Here is a 16,458-nt window from a genome sequence, read left to right as displayed (position 1 = left end):
ATACCTGCTTTGAAGCCACGTTTACATAATATATTCTTAGTCTTTTAAACTTGCAGTGCGGGGGTAATCCTTTATCGAACAGTTTCTCTGCCAACTTGCAGCTATTTCTGTTAATAAAAGCTAATTTTAGTTTGCTATTTTGTTTTTGTAATATTATTGCATATATCCAAACTTATTTCCATGCCTCACCTGTGCACGAAGCCTTGAACGGCCGTGTATTCTCTGCCCTTTCGAGTAATATTCTACTCTCATGCCCTCAAGGTGCTGTTCATAATTCCTCTGCAAAATAAGAATACAGAGGAAAATACCCTTGTTAGAGCGTTTGTTCCTCTTGGCATTATCTACCTAATTTTCCTCTCCTTCTCGTAGGCCTTACCGTGAGTACTTGTTTCCACTTTTGAGGATTCCGCCGCGCTGTAGTTTTTCAAAACCACTACAAAATTGCGGGCCTTGCGATCAGTATTTAAATATGTTTTTCTGTCCTCTCATTGGCTCTTCACTAATTATAATCAGGTGAGCCAGCTAATATGTGTGCGTCCTGATTATACATATCACGGCTTTCCGCGTTCTTTCATCTACTTCCTATGTTAGCCCGGAACTACTTTGCATCGCGAGCGAGTTCCAAGCCTCGCTTTTGTGCTGATGTGGCAGGTTCTAAGCCTCTCTTTCATGCCGGTATGACTCCTCCGCTATCTTTCGGAGGGAAAGATATTGTTTATTTGCTCATGAATTCCTCACGATCTTTATCTATTTTAGATTTAAAAATAGAATAACATTACTATACTAATTTGTGTACAGCAAATATTACTGCTACAAAAGTGTTTTATAAGAGGTATTTTTAATTGTGAACAACACTATATGGTGCCTAAATAGAAAATCTTAAATAAAAATACTTGAATAAAAATACTTAACGCGGAAATAACATTATGCCTATGTTTAAGGATGTCTTATCTACCCACTATTTCAGGCCAATATTTCATCACCTGTTTCTAATCATATTCCACATGATCGGTTATTGTTAAGCCCCACATTGGCTATCATTATTTTACATCATGCCATGTTAACTATAAATAAACCTCTATTTCATCGATAGTATACAGCTAATGTCCATATTTATTCCACTATTTTGTGGCATCTTATTGATTCGCCACTAGTTTCATCCACTCTTCTCTTGCATTAAGTCCTTTATCAATGGTATTAAAATAACACATGAACCATTGTTCCCGCATTTTTCTCATTACCTCAAGATTGCTTCCTCTTCTACTTATACTCACCTTTTCCAAAATAAACCAAGTAAATTGATTACAATCATGGTTATATTTACAGAAATGCTCTGTCAGTGGTGCATTTTCTTTTTTGTTTTTTAACGCTGACCTATGTTCCAGGAGTCGGATGCGGAGTTCCCTACCTGTCTCGCCCACGTAGCCTAAGCCACATGGGCAGACGAGCAGGTATACAACGCTCTTACTCCTACAGTTATTCAGGGTTTTTGCCACCAGAGTTTTCCCATTGAAACTCAGGTTCTTGGTCTCTATACAGTTAGGGCAGATGGAACATGAGCCACATTTGCAATTGCCTATGGCTCTTTGATTATTTAAGGTGGTTTGGACACTATTCCCAGCGTCTTTTATAGTTTTGTTCTGCCTAAATGAAAAAAGTGGTTGGTTAGAGGTGTAGATAGGCCGTTATTCAGAATTTTCCAATTTTGGTTCACTATACTTTTAATTTTGTTGCTCAATCCTAAATATAATAGTTAATATAGGGTCCAGCCCTCGCTCATCCCCACTAAGGACCTATCTCCCCTATTTTGTGCAATCCTAAATATTGGCTCACAAAAACAATTCTATCTTGGGTTCTATTCTTTTTTTCTTTGTTCATATCTAAAAGGTGGTCCCTATCATAAAATCTTGCCCGTTTTAGTGAATGCTTTATCAGTTTTTCTGGGTAACCCCTATCTCTTAATTTCTTATCCATGATTTCTGCATGATGATAAAAATCACTTAAGGTCGTGCAGTTACACCGTAACCTTAAAAATTCCCCTAAGGGGATATTATCTTTTTGTTGAGCGGGGATGATTACTTTGATTTTGTAGGAGTATGTTCTTATCAATAGGCTTTGAAAAAAGCTCAACCTCCAAAACACCCTGGGAATCCTTGATTTTAATGTCTAAGAAATCCACACTTCTAACGGTATAATTCGCAGTAAATTTTAAATTATCATTCCCCAAGTTTAACCATTCCAGAAAGGATGCTAATTCATCACTGGCACCGTTCCAGACAAAAATGATATTGTCTATAAAACGGTGCCAGTGGGACACATTTTCAAAGTACGGTGCCATCTCATTATAAATGTGTTTCTGCTCAAAGTGGCCAACATAGATGCATGCCAGACTGGGGCACAAGTGGCCCCCATACTGGTCCCCTTGATTTTTTATATAGCTCATCTTTGAACAGAAAGACATTATTTTTCAAAACCAGCTCTATACAACCAAGGATAAACTCTTTATGTCCACCATTCAAATTTTCCTTGTCTAAAACAGATAACATTTGCATCGTGAGGGAGCTGGCGCCGACAGGAGAGACCTTAGGCTACACTTGGATATAATTCAAGTTATTTATGGATAGAGGCAAGTACTTTTTGCCCTTATCAACTGAACACCATTGAGCGATTCTTCGATTAAACAAACGAAGTAAAAGGAGTAGGATACATCTAATTAAAAGTTTGATTATCTCTGGCACTTCTCCTCGCCGCAAAATAGACTCGTCCCTCATTATTTATCTACACGACGTCACAGATTCTTCTTTGCGTCAACTTACATTGTGGTTGCTGGTTTTAAAAATTGCGATATCCTTAAAACACTGAGTAATTCGAAATTTCCGTCTTTTTCTCTTCAACATTATGGAACAAAATGTGGGAATTAGAACCTGTTTTTAAACCGTCCCCTGGATTATTTGGATTACAGTGTTTGGAAGAGGTCCTGAAGAAGGTGGCCTTGAGCCGCCGAAACGCGCGTCGACCTGTGCAGGGTCTCTTACTGTGTTTTGAGACCTATCAATTGGCATGACGATCCTGCCAATTAAAATTCAGCCTTCTCTCTTCCCTTTTTTAGGGCTCGGGGCGGAGCTCCGAGATCCTATTAGTACAGAAAGAAAAAAAAGTGTCTTAAGGGCTCGGGAAAGACACATTCCTTATTTTTTTTATTATCTGAATGGTGATTGGTCTTCGCGGTGATGTATTTTTAGTAGTGTTGATGCTATTGGGCAGTTGTAATTTTCGGGCGCCATTTTGGGCATTTTTCCTGCGGTTACGTGCTCGGCAGTGCATTCATCTTAATTAGGAGCTGTCAGGGTGGCCGTGTAATGCATTCCAGATGGTGTGCGCGCGTTTGTCGGGCGCGCGTCCTGCTCACGTGCACACAGGCATAGCGAGTGTCCTCAGGCGATGTCTGCATTTGAAGCCTGTCATTGGCTAGGAGCGAGAATGACCAGCCCGGAAAAGATGACACAGCCACACCGGAAGTGATCGTCGAGCCACCGCCCAGGCAGGGAGCAGGTTCACGGAGACAATCGTACAGCGGCCAGTGCTGTTGCCTTGGTGACGGGGCTCTTCGACAGACCTGCCCTGGCCGAGGAAGGTTCACCGGTAGACGGGCGCCGTCGTCGCCCCCAGCAGCGGCATTCCAGCAACCCGGAGAAGACACAGTGAAAACCGAAGTAGGCGATGGAATCCAATGCCCCACAGCCTCTGGGAGGCCCGCGAGAGACCGTTAGCCCCTGGTTAGTCGTGACACTCACCCCTCTGGAAGGGCTGCCCCGGACCTTGGCTGCGCGCGGCTGGCGCGTGTCCCGGAACACTTTGCTGCGGGTACCGGAGCGTCGGCGGCTTGGCTCGTGCCGACCCAGCGCTCGGCCTTCCACGGAGAGGCTTCCTATCGGGTTTGTAGATAGCGCCTCCAAGCCTTGGTCCGGAGGGGTTCGAAGCCTCGGAGGGCTCCTGGGGTGGATGGTAAGAGAGGGGGGGGTGCGCAGACGGGTTGACCTGTGCTGGATCTCCGAGGTCTCCCTCTTTTGTTAATGTGTCTAATTGACACAGGTGACGTGTTGAGCCACATCTAAAATCAATCTGTCTTTGTAAAGTCGGGGGAGCCAGCCACTTATTAAGCAGCGACATATTAGCCATATTGTCCAATGCCCTGGCTTCCCTTTCGCTTAAAATGTTAATATGTGAAGCAATATTATTGCCTATTGAACAATACACAATATTTGGTGCCACGTTGCTCCCCAAAAAGAATCCACAGATCTCCTCATGGCATAATTCCAATGTACGGTTTATTCAAGAAATGCAACACGAAAAGTACATCGTTCCCGTACTACAGGTCACCCCGTTCAAAGCGGATATATATATATTTTTTTTTTCACACACATGATTCCTGTCTGCCTGTCCTCGGCAGAACTAGCAGGCACGGGCCTCAGCCAAACTCAAGGAAGACTTCAGACTTAATGTCGTGGGTCTGTGTAGCAGGTGCCTGGTGCAACATATCTCACACGCCATAAACAAACGTTTTGTATGTCTTATTGCCTGCTGGCAGGTGCTAAATGTGTTGTTAATTCGTGAATGAAAGGAGCAGTCAAAAGAACCACGTTATTACTGGTGTGCATTTGTGTTTTTTTGTATGAACTTTTTTTAACAATAAACTCAAGGAGAGTGTGTCAACTGAATAATAAATACCCTGTGATCACAGTCCTTGAAAGTATGTATTAGCTGTGTATTAAGGGTCAAAATAACATCCAGAATCCCCACATTTACTAACAAGTGCATATGAGACACTGAACCCCACACAAATACATTTACAATATGCCCACTTGACCTCCCTGACAGCATCCATTAAGTCGATGCTACTGACCTCCCTGACAGCATCCATTAAGTCGATGCTACAATATGTACAACCCCTAGGCCCTTGACAAAAAGGCCTTCTTGCCATCCTGGCTCTGACCACTTACAGCTTCCCTCTCCTTCAGCAACACCTTCAAAACATTCCTCAAGTATAGGGGCCTGAACCCCAGTTGGTGCAGTCATGAAATTGTATTGCAGTAGCCAGCTGGCCAGATATTTCCAGTGGAATGCGACACGACCCTATTAGTAGACTTTAGTTTCTTGCTCTATATTAGGAGAGGGCATGGCAACGCAGATTGGTGAAGCTGTCAAACTCAAGCTTGGTGGAAGAACAGGATTTAATGTAAGTAGTAACAAGTGTGCCATGAGAATTTTTTTTAGAGCGTATGCCCTAGAAGAAACGAAAGCAAAGCCCTGCATCTTTAATAAACCCAATCATTCTGAATGTGTTTAACAAGGACGCAAAAGTACTGCTGCTTCACCAGTCCTGAGGAAGGTCCCTTCTAAACACAGCTTGAAACGGACCATCGCTGCAGGGCTTACGTCCTATTCAGAACATCCTTCATTCTGCGGGTACATGTGCTAGAAGCAGCATGCAGCAGCTTTTCTTCTTCAGCCTCAGCTGATAGGATGAACTTTTAGACTCTTTAGAGGGCACGAAGCCTGCTCTGCTCACTTGCACTGAGAACCCTTACTTCCTGCCGTCCGGATCTTGTCCTAAAGCTCCACTTGAGTGTGCCCACCAAAGACAGAACCTCTCCGAGTTGTACTCCGTGCTTACTAGGAGGTCTCGTCTTTCAGTCGCTAAACACATCAGGAGTTTGAAGACCATAGCATCTGAGGTGCCCAGCATAACTGGAGCTCAGTGCTCTTCTGGGGTCTTTCTCTTCATGACCTTGCCGTCTTGGGGCAGAGCAGGGCAGGGGCCCTGCCCCTCCTCTGTTGTTACAGCTTGTGTTGTGCCCGTCCTTGAGGGTGTTCCACATTGGCACTCGAAGAAAGGAAACCTTGTTTTCCGAGAACTCGCTGCTCCCTCACAGCATGAAGAACGTTTAGAAGTAGGAGCCTCACAATTGTAGTTGGCAGGGCATCCTCATTCTTCTGCCTGTCTGTTTATTTTTCCCTATCCTCTGCCCCTCCAGCCCCCATAAGCTCACGAGCGTCCTCCGACTTTTGTGTTACAGCCTGTGGTTTATTATCCCCCAAAGAGCCCGTTGCTTGGAATTTAGCAAGCCCATCACCAGAGACCAGTACCAGGGCCCCCGCCCTCCCAGAACACAAGCAACGCGCCGAAAAGAATGAGGCGTCCACGCTTCCAGCTGCCGGGCCCTCGCCCAGCCTGACTGCGCCCACGGAATGCGCGTCCCCGGGGCTCGGTGTCACGAGTGGGTGCGTTCTCCCGCCGAGTGCTGTGTGATGGCTGCTTCGAGCGTGGCCTCGGCGCCTTCTGGAAGTTACATTATGTCCCACGCCGAGTGCTGGTGCGATTGGTTGGGTAGTGCCACGAAAGCATACATACGTCGCAGAGAGGCTGACGGCTTCCACAGTGTCTACTAATGCCTCCGTGTAAAACCCCTGCCGCAGCGTGTACCGAAGGAGGCAGACCGGCTGCACACAAGCTGGGCCTGGGGAGGCTTGCTGTCATCGTCTGCAGGGCCATCCCGAGGTTTGGTGAAAAGGACAGGGTGCTCAGCAAGCTTGGCGCTTTCCGTTTTGGCGCTTGACATCCCAGTGGTGCTCAAAAACGATTTGTCGCACATTTGTCACTTCTCAGTACTGTAATCTCAGGCGAGTACCTGATGCCGAATAGCTCCTGTGATATTCCTATTTATCACATGTGGGCAGGGCACACAGTTTGCCTTTTTATACCTAATTTACAATGTGGGCACATTCCAGTTATAGCTCGAATGTGGGTGAGAGTATCATCTCAATTAAGGCATGCTGGCTCTCTCTCCATCCAAAGCATGTTAATTGTATATGAACGCTCCAGCCGAGATAAGGTTGTTAATATCACTGTACTGCCTGGCCTACATTTTGGGTTTGCAGCAAGGTAAAGCCAATTCAGTCCCAGGTGGAATCAAGCGTGGGAAAATACTTTCTAGAACCCTACAGCCTGATCTGACCATGCCACACAACAGAACCGACTAGCACAGTGTTCCCAGATTGGTATCCCTTTCTCGTCTTTGGCTTTCCTTCAGTATCAGAGAAACCACAATATCTTTCTGTAGGGGCTGGGGAACTAGTTTGTGCATATGCCTCTTCAACATTGTGGCCTTTCTTTGCGTTTCTCTTTGGCAGGCTAGATAAGCTTGAGGTATTTTTCGGCATCTGTTGCAGGGGTGGCTCGTCCGCAATGGCGGAGGAGTATCGCCCCACGGGCTCAGAGCCAGCAGCTCTAAAATAAATCCATATTTTAATATAGTTTTATTTTTCAGCTGCTGGCCGAGCCAGCGTTTGCAGGGAGGGTCGGGCCGAGCCATGGGAGGAGGAGGAAAGTTAGATGTGCACTTTTAAGTGGTTATGTCAGTTTGGCTGGCCGTCTTAGGTCGGCCAAACTGACATGTGCACTTAGGTTTCTCCAACCCGGCTGTATTGCCGAGCCATGTTGGAGAAACAGCACAAACTCTCTCTGCCTGAGCAAACGTTAATCCAGCCCGCTCAGGCCAATCCCCACACTGCTCTCATTCTTGAGTGCAGCGCAGGGATTGGTTTGGGAGTCTGTGATGCTGACCCAGGAACAGCTGGGAGCAGGAAGTGGAAGCAGAGGAGCAAAAGGCGTCCGGCAACACCAGGTAAGTTTTTCTTATTTTTTATTATTAATCCCCCACGGGTTCCCCCCTGACTCCCTCGCACCCCTTCCACCCTCCCTACCACTCTAAATCAATGCCGGCCACCATTGATCTATTGCTATTATCTACTCTTGTTTATATGTACTTTCATACCTACTCTCTGATTCAAGTTGAGTCACATCTATGAAGCCCAGGGTTATTAATCTGTCAGTCACTGAGGCTGGTATAATGCAGTTGGTATGCTTCTTCCATGTTCTGAGCGATGCAGTCATTTTGATCGGCACAGGGGCATGCCCTAGAAACACAGCTCCCTTACTTTTCTATGCAATAATCAGACTATCATACTATGGGTAATAGTGGACATATTATGGAATTCACACTTAGATCAGTACAAGCTTCTTACACTCACAAGAAGGACATCACAGGCAGTAGTAGTGCAACCTTCTTACACTCACAAGGAGACCACAGGCAGCAGAGGTGCAAGCTTCTCACACTCACAAGAAGGACATCACAGGCAGTAACGGTCCAATATTGTCACACTCACAAGGAGATCACTGGCAGTACACACCACATGAACACACTCCATAACACATAGCAACAATACATTGGCATTTACAATGCCATTAGCTCAAACTCAAATAAATCCGAGCCCGATTGCATTTCTAATGCTTGTTTTTTTGTGGTGTTGAATGAAGTATGGGTATGATTGTGGTGGTAATTCTTGAGTGAATATATGTTACCAGGGACGTTTTCACTTTAGGTATATTGGTATTTATTGCATATTATTTCTGTAAAATTTTTCTCTTACCTGTATGAATTATGTATATATTTATAAATTGTATTTGTGATGAAATGCTTAAAATGAATTGAAATATAATAAAGAATATAGAAAGACTGAGGAACTAAAAGTAAAGAAACAGTCAGATTATCAAAGAAAATAAAAATTACAAATAAATTGTCATTTATCTGTCAAATTTTTTCTAATTCATATGTTGGATGTTTACCACCACTTTGAGATCAATGGCCCATGACGGAACAACCCTTCATAGTGATAAAACAGATACCATCACCTTGATTGTGTCATCTTGCGGAATATTAGTATATAGAGCTTCGATATCCAAGGTGAACAATAATTGGGTCACCTTGTCAAAGCTCTGTCCTTCAAAAATCGAGATGGTATGGGAAGTATCTTTTAAATATGATTTTTGTTTTTGCACAATTGGTCTAAGAAAAAAATCGGCATATTTACTAAGTGGCTCTAAGATTGAACCCAAGCTACTCACAATTGGCTTCATTGGTGGAATGGCTATATCCTTATGGATTTTTGGCAATCCATAGATTGCTGGGACCATTGGGTTATTATTAAAAAGGAACCTGTATTCATCCTCACATATCATATCCATTCCTCTACCATGGTTGAGTAACCGGGCTACTTCTCTTTTTAAACTATCTATCACATTAAAGGGAACACGTATATAGTGATTAGTCACATTTAAGAGGGTCCTCATCCTATTTTCATAGTCATTACTGTTTAAAACCACCACCCCTCCGCCCTTATCGGGGGGTTTTATGGTAATTAGGTCACATTCTTGTAATCTTTTGAGGGCTGAACTGTGGCACTTTGAGAGATTGTTAGTTTGTCCCTGATCTAATTCAAGACTTGGCTTGATCTCTATTTCTACTATTCTTTCAAATAGCTCAACATTTTTGTCCACTTGGCTCAGATTTTGAGTAAAAATAGATTTTGGTTTAAAACCTGTAATGTTACAGGTAGGTTCATAGGTTCTATCAGCAAAAAACCTATTAAGTCTAATCTTTCTAAAGAAGCGCCTCATATCTTTTTCTAATTGAAATTTATTTGGAGGGTCAGTAGGAGCAAAACTAAAGCCAAATCTTAAGACTTCCTGTTCTTCAACCGTTAAGATTCTATCAGAAAGATTTATAATGGGAAACTCCATTATCTTTGGTTCCTTGTTTTCAGATAGTTCTGTTCTGACTGATTTTGAGGTGCATGGTTTTTCATTGGCTCTTCTCGGGTATAATTCTGATAATTTCTCTGCCTCCGGTTCGGGCGCCCCCCTAAAAAATGGGGTTCTTGTTGGAAATTGGGGGCTGGTCTGATGAAAAAGGGTTCAGGCAGATCAGGTCGTTTACCCCTTTTTCTAGGTTTGCCCGGCGTTAGCCGCTTCTCACCCAACTCACGATTACCCAAATAAAGAGGCAGGCGCTGGAGACTGGAAGGCAGGAAACAGGAGTTTATTTCCGACGGAACAGAACACGTCAAATCCGACAACAGGGTATCTTCTAGAGGTGCTCTCCCTAGTTTCTCTACGGCTCCGTCTTTTATACACAGGTTTATGATGTACAAACATTCCTTATTGCAATAAAGACACTTTGAAGTACAAAAAGGGCATGTTTGGGACCCCAGCTCCAGGCCCATTCCCATACCGACCGCTCTGATGTTGTTTTCCCCTCCCAAATGTAACATGTGATTGTAATCTGCAGCCGGACATTCCAACAGGACACGAGGGCAGGAGGGGGTGGTCAGATCTAAGGTTGGGCAGGCGATAAGATCATGTTTCGCTATGCGGGGCCGGAAGGGTACATCCACGAGACCTAGTTTTATGATATGGGACTGGGTCGAGAGGCCAGGTGTAGCCGGGGGGGGGTCATCAGAAGAGAGGAAGGGTGTTCCTGGGAGGAATGCAGGGGTGTCGGTCAGATCTATGGGTGTGAAGGCCTTGATTAATCACCGCTCCTCTGATGTGAGGCAAGGTCCTACTGTAGGAAGCAATAAACTGCATCTGTTGGGCTAGGTGATGGCCTGGGATCAGGCCGGGCAATCGGGCAGGGAGGAAGAGGTTACCAAAAGGGCCCATTCTATGAGTAGGATGAAAGAGCGAGGGGGCAGGGGTTCAGCACGGAGACAAGGTCGTGTTTAGCGGTGCGTTTATGGCCCGAACAGGAGAGACCGGGGGCTGTCGGGGCGCGGGGTGCTTGCGAGGCTGGAGAGAGAGAGAGAGAGAGATGATGGCTATTGGCAATGGGCAGAGAGGTCATGACACAAAGATGGCTACTATCTATTTTCGTGATGGGGCCTAAAAGGGAACAAGATGGCGGGGCAACTGTTTCGTGACTTTCGCTTTATCTTCAACAGTGGCGAGGGTGAACACAAATGAACGCCGCTTATGTACATATACATTGTCATTTTCCACAGGTCGTCCTGGTTGTTCATTAATTTGGTCCTCCTCCTCACTAGAACCAGAAGACTCAGAGAATGTGATTCTCTTGTTTCCCCCTCTGGAGTAGACTTGTCTTTGATATTGGGGTTTCTCCCACCTCTGTTCTCTTTTTGTGTTGTAATATTCTTTGTGTAAGAATGGATACACAGATTCTGCACTGAACTTCTCTATATCTTTCCTGAGTTTCATAGACTTTTTGTTGGTAAGATACTCCCGGTATCCTTCAGTTTCTAACGCTAGCTCTTCTAATTTCTTTTTGGCGTCATCTACCGCTGTGTTCTGTTTCAAAGCTGTCTCTAACTCTTCTATCTGTTGTCGCTCGAGAATCATTACTTCTTGTGCAGTTTCTATTATTAAAAGTAGCCAATCTCTGCTGCACCGATTAGCTATGTGTGTCCAAATCTCAAGAAATGTTTTGTTTTCAATAAAGAGTCCAGGTTTATTCCTGATGCGTAGTCCTAACGGTATGACCCCAGCCCTCAAATACCCCATTAAGAATTCTGCATGGAGTTCTGTTCTTATTAGTTTTTTCTTTAAATTCAAAATCTTAATTAATTCTTCGTGACTGCTCTTCTTAGTCACTGATGTTCCCCCTGTTCGTGGGTTTTCATTAAGAAGCCTATTTAGCTGATCCTCGGTAAACCCAAATGTTTTAAAATTATCCATTCTGTATTATGTTCAGCGGGAAAGACTATATATATATATATATATCTCTTAACGGGCCAAAAAGAGTTATTTGTTTGATGAGTTGCTGTTATGTGTAAATGCAATATTACTGTATATGTTTTTAATGGTAATGAATTTTTAGTACTGATTGTTATAATGTTTAGGATGTTGATTTTAACAAAATAAAGAAATCATAGTATCTACTTACCTTGCAACTAATGGTGTTGGAATTAAGTGTAAATTCTAATACATGGGCTGCAATCTGTGTGAAGAGCACATAGATTAGTTTAAGAGTGTTTCGTCCACCAAGGGATCTCCATTTTTTCTACTATCCTCCATAAGACCATGGATGTGTTTTGCTGGTTGCAGGCCAAGCTTACCAAAAAAGTCGGGAATCCAGTTTAGCAATGTCAGTGAATATGAACGAATACCAAGCTATGATATATAGGTGACCAAATGCTTTTTCTTGGATAGGAAAGGCAATTTTGCTCTTCATAGTATGTCAAAGTAACTGGAAGTCACTCTCTTCACTTAGTGCTGTCAAGGAGAGTTTCTGTTTGGTTATAACCTCCAGGGATTTTATCCTTTGCACATGAGTAGGTGGAAGCTCTATATTCTTGTGCCAGAAGGAGGCATCCCAATGAATGAGGTTACTTCCAAGCACAGGGAACTTGGTCTTATTAGCATTAACCAACTGCCTGAAGTTGAACCATGAAAAGACGGAAGCACTGGTCTTCGGAAACTAGGTCTCCCCATGGGTCAACACCTGGTGGCTGACAGAACTAGGAACAAAACCAACACTCACCGAACACACAGGAATTTTGGGACCAACTTAACATGATGGCAAAAGTTAATACAGTGAGTATTACCTGCTCCCACATTCCACGTATGCTACAAAAGATCTTTGAGTGGCTGCCACAAATCAACAGGCGATCCGTCATGTGTGCACTCATCACAAGCAGATTCGACTATGGCAGTGCAGTCCATGCCGAAATCGACAAGCAACTCCTACACAGAGTTAAGACCATACGAATGCTGCAACAAGGTCCATGTTCACCCCCTCTCACCTTACCTCAGGCAGCTCCACTCATTACCCATCTTCAAACATAGCTAATTCAAATTCATCACTTACACCCATAATGGTCTGCACAACACCGGACAGCATACCTAAACAACCGCATACATTTTCACCAGCCTAGACTCCTACACTCAGCCTCCCTCTCTCCCGCATACCCCATACCCCTCATCTACAAAAGCAGATCAGTAATAAATGTCTTTGAGAATATATTCAATGGGTGGATTTGGGTTGGAATTAAAAACCTTTATGAAGAAATACCCTTATGAAGAACCCACTATAAAGAGCCCTCAAAAACAATTTAAGTTAATATCACCTGGAATCTAATCTTTGCCCTAGCCATAACACTGAGCATAGCCTCTTCCATAAACTGAACTCCATCTCTATTTGTAACCTTGGCCTTTGTTCCCATATGTATATGTCATGTTTAATTTATATTGATAGCGTAGACATTGTTTTTTTAAATATATTTTCAATGTGTTATTTTCATTTTCTTTATACTGGCAAAAAATGAATTAATCAGAGCAGTACTCAACAGGAATTAATATAATAACATGTTTTTCTTAATCATTTTTTAAGTGATAAAACAGTTAGAATTGTGCAAGGCTAAAAGTTAAAAAAACGAAATCAATCATTGTGAATTGTATGATCCTAGACAGTCACCAAAACATTTGATACTACAAAAAGTAGGAGTTTATTCATTGTAAGCTATGAATGGTTCAAGTAACTATATAAATCCTTTTAATTATGGACTGATAATTGTGCGTTATATCAATACCGTGGGTTTGAGTGTGGATCATGGAGATAGCAGTTGAAACATTTTAGAACTCCACCTTGTATATGCTTCGGTTTTTCCCCTCCTCTGCTGTTCCCTGTTTACCCCTTGCCTTTGGGCTGTAATCTCATTCCTCCTCAGCCACAGTCCACACACACCTAGTTCATATTGACACAAGGTTATCAGGACCAGGTTTATAACCAAAAACAAGATTACATTGTGCATGAATCATGAACATCATATACAAATATATTGATTCATTAACCTGTCGTTTTTGTAACAGCAAATGTTTTTGAGTGACTGCCACTACTGAAAGAAATTACAGCAGATCTAACTTCACCAGAAAACTCCAAATGTATCTCTCTGCTATTCTACCCAGCAAACATCTTGAAGAAACTAATCAAAAAGAGACTAACAAAACGCCTCAATGACAACCATCTCCTGCACGCACCCCAATGAAGATTCTTACCTAACCACAGCACAAGACTGCGCTTATTGCCTCCACCAAGAATATCTGGCTTATCATGTAACAAGGCGAAGCTGCAGCCTTCACCCTCCTCGACCTCTATGTGTCTTCCAATAGTGTCTCCCCCCTGATCCTCATCCAATGTCCCCAAAAGGCAGGGATGTACAGAACAGCTCTTACATAGATCAGCTCCAAAACCACAGACCACACACACAAGGTCAGATGAGCCCCCCCACACTCTTCAATGTCTTCGTGACCCCGTTCACCAACATCGTCCGAACCTATGTTCTCAAAACCATCTCATACACTGATGACACACAACTCATCCTCTCCATCTCCAAGGCCAACACCCATGCAAAGTTTATCAACGTTATGATGGAATTACCTCTCTGAATGAAATCCAACTGCGTGACACTCAACTCGGATATAATAGAGGGGACACACTTTGGAAGGGACACCAAACTCTGGCCCTTGGGCTGGTGGCCAAAGGAACTGGGACCAACATCCACCCCATCCACCCAAGCCAGAAACATGGGGATCCTGATCGACATCCAAATATCGATGTCCAGTCAGGATTAACTTGATCCTCTCCTCCTGCTTCCACACCCTCAAGATCCTCTAAAAGATCTTCAGTTGGCTTCCTCTTAACACTTGTCGAGCTGTAACCAAGCCCTAATCACCAGCAAAGTATGCTATAGGAAGGCACTCTGTCAGAATCTCCGCCCAACTCACAAAGAGGCTACAGATCATGCAGAAGTGAGTGGCCAGACTCACACTTAACCTTCTACCCCATACCCACATATCCACTAGCTCCCTCCCCACAAGCATGCCCAATTCAAAATACTCACACACACATACAAGGCACTGCACAAACCTTGGTCCTACCTACATGAACAATAACATCGATTTTCAAACCAGTTTCCTTCGATCCACCAGCCATCTGCTCGCCTCTATCCTATGCATCCGACGAGCCAAGGGCTGAACCTTCTTGTGCGTAGCTCGTAAAGCCTTGAACAAACTCCCTCTTCACATGAGAGCCTCCAGCTCACTCCTAGAATTCCAGAATAGTTTGAAAACTTGGCCCTGAGCTCAGTAAGGGCAGCACTGCCTTCTCAAAGCAGCATGATACCTTCCCGGGTGATATGCACGCCTGACACGTAAAACATAAGTTAATAGCAGTATACTTTTTTTTATTTCTTTTACCTTTAAGCCTTGAAAAGATGTAACAGATGAAGCACATATTCCCAGTAAAAAAATATAATTAGGCAGATTGAGTGCTTGTCCAGCCAATTAATCAATTCTTGTTATGTATGAAATTCTTGGAAAAAGCACCATAATAGCGGCATAGATGGACTACCGAGCTGAGTTCACCTTGGGCATGTGATTGTCACTATTTCATAAAAATATATTGGTTATATTGACATTTCTTTATAGTAGTTTCTTCACCAAAGTTTCTTAAGGATGGCGTAATCTTACCCGAGCTATTCTCTGGCTCCTAAATAGCACGTGTGGCGAGCAGGACATTACAAATAACTGATTTTACAATATAGAGATGAAGCAATACATTAGTAAGAAGCCTGGGTGCAACACTTTTCAGAGCAAAGTCGGATTGCTGATATTTTGAGATTTTGAGTCAGCGATTAGGTTAGATAATGTTTCATATAAAATGGAAGAATACATTAATGGTGATTTAGCATACTTAAGATGACTTTGAGAACCGCCCAGGTGCAGCCCTACGCTCAGTGCTACCTGCATGTCTCTGCTGCAGATTCCCTTAGTCAACCCTCATCCTGACGCTGTGCTAGGCAACCTAACTCAAGATCACCTTAGACAGGGTGAATGTAAGAGCCACCGTCGCTGGCAAAAAAGAGCAGAGTGGTAGAGTGGCGATGGCAATACATCCATCCGTACCAAGTCAGACAGTGAACGGGATGTTGAGACCTCCCAGAGAATATTTCAAGGACCAGGGAGTGTGCTGTGTGGGAATAAACACAGAGAAGGAAGGTGAGGTGCGCATGATGAGAAGGACCATGCTTGCGAGTAGATGACCATGCCAGCAAGTGGATGATTTATGGGATATGACGTCAGATGAGAATGCATAGGAAAGAAGTGGGAATTACCATGTTAGTTCTCCTGCCTCGTGTGAATGACGAGTTACAATAACGTCACGTTTTGTATAATATCTACAATTTCTCAATGTACCCACCTTGGAAGGATGGAAGGCGACCATGTTTCAAACATGTGACCTTCAAATCACCACATAGATCAGCAACAGCGATCTACTCACTGAGCCATCCTGCAGATCTGCAGTGGAGCTAATCCAGTGCCATCTAGATGTTATTGTACGAGTAGGCGTCCCAAAGCCTAATTTAAGCCAGACCAGGAAAGGAAAGCAATAACGCTGAGCAGCGAATGAGACTTGCTACCATCTTATTGTGTTTAATCAACATGCACAATACCTATTGTATGGCGCAGGGGTGCAGAGCAATATACCTCGTCTTAACATCTAAACAAAAATGTCAGTTTATTGCTGTTCCTTTACTGTAATGTTT

The 16,458-nt window shown here is 43.5% G+C and overlaps 1 protein-coding gene and 1 long non-coding RNA gene across 4 annotated transcripts in view; one reads left to right on the top strand and one right to left on the bottom strand.

Annotated features, from left to right (window-relative positions):
* LOC144826417 (uncharacterized) overlaps positions 1-530 on the bottom strand; it is a 905,759-nt gene extending 905,229 nt beyond the window's left edge. For both annotated transcript variants that reach the window (XR_013609817.1, XR_013609818.1), the window contains exons 1-2: positions 377-530; positions 190-279 (exon numbers count right to left, since the gene is read on the bottom strand). This is a non-coding gene — a long non-coding RNA (uncharacterized LOC144826417). The remainder of the gene's footprint in view (positions 1-189; positions 280-376) is intronic.
* The window catches only part of TM6SF1 (transmembrane 6 superfamily member 1), a 622,619-nt gene that overhangs the window by 445,383 nt on the left and 160,778 nt on the right, over positions 1-16,458 (top strand). The window lies entirely within an intron of this gene.

This window comes from Lissotriton helveticus, chromosome 3_2, assembly GCF_964261635.1.
Source record: "Lissotriton helveticus chromosome 3_2, aLisHel1.1, whole genome shotgun sequence".
Taxonomy (NCBI): Eukaryota; Metazoa; Chordata; class Amphibia; order Caudata; family Salamandridae; genus Lissotriton; species Lissotriton helveticus.
Note: the sequence above shows the minus strand (reverse complement) of the source record. Positions and strands in the feature narration are given on the sequence as shown.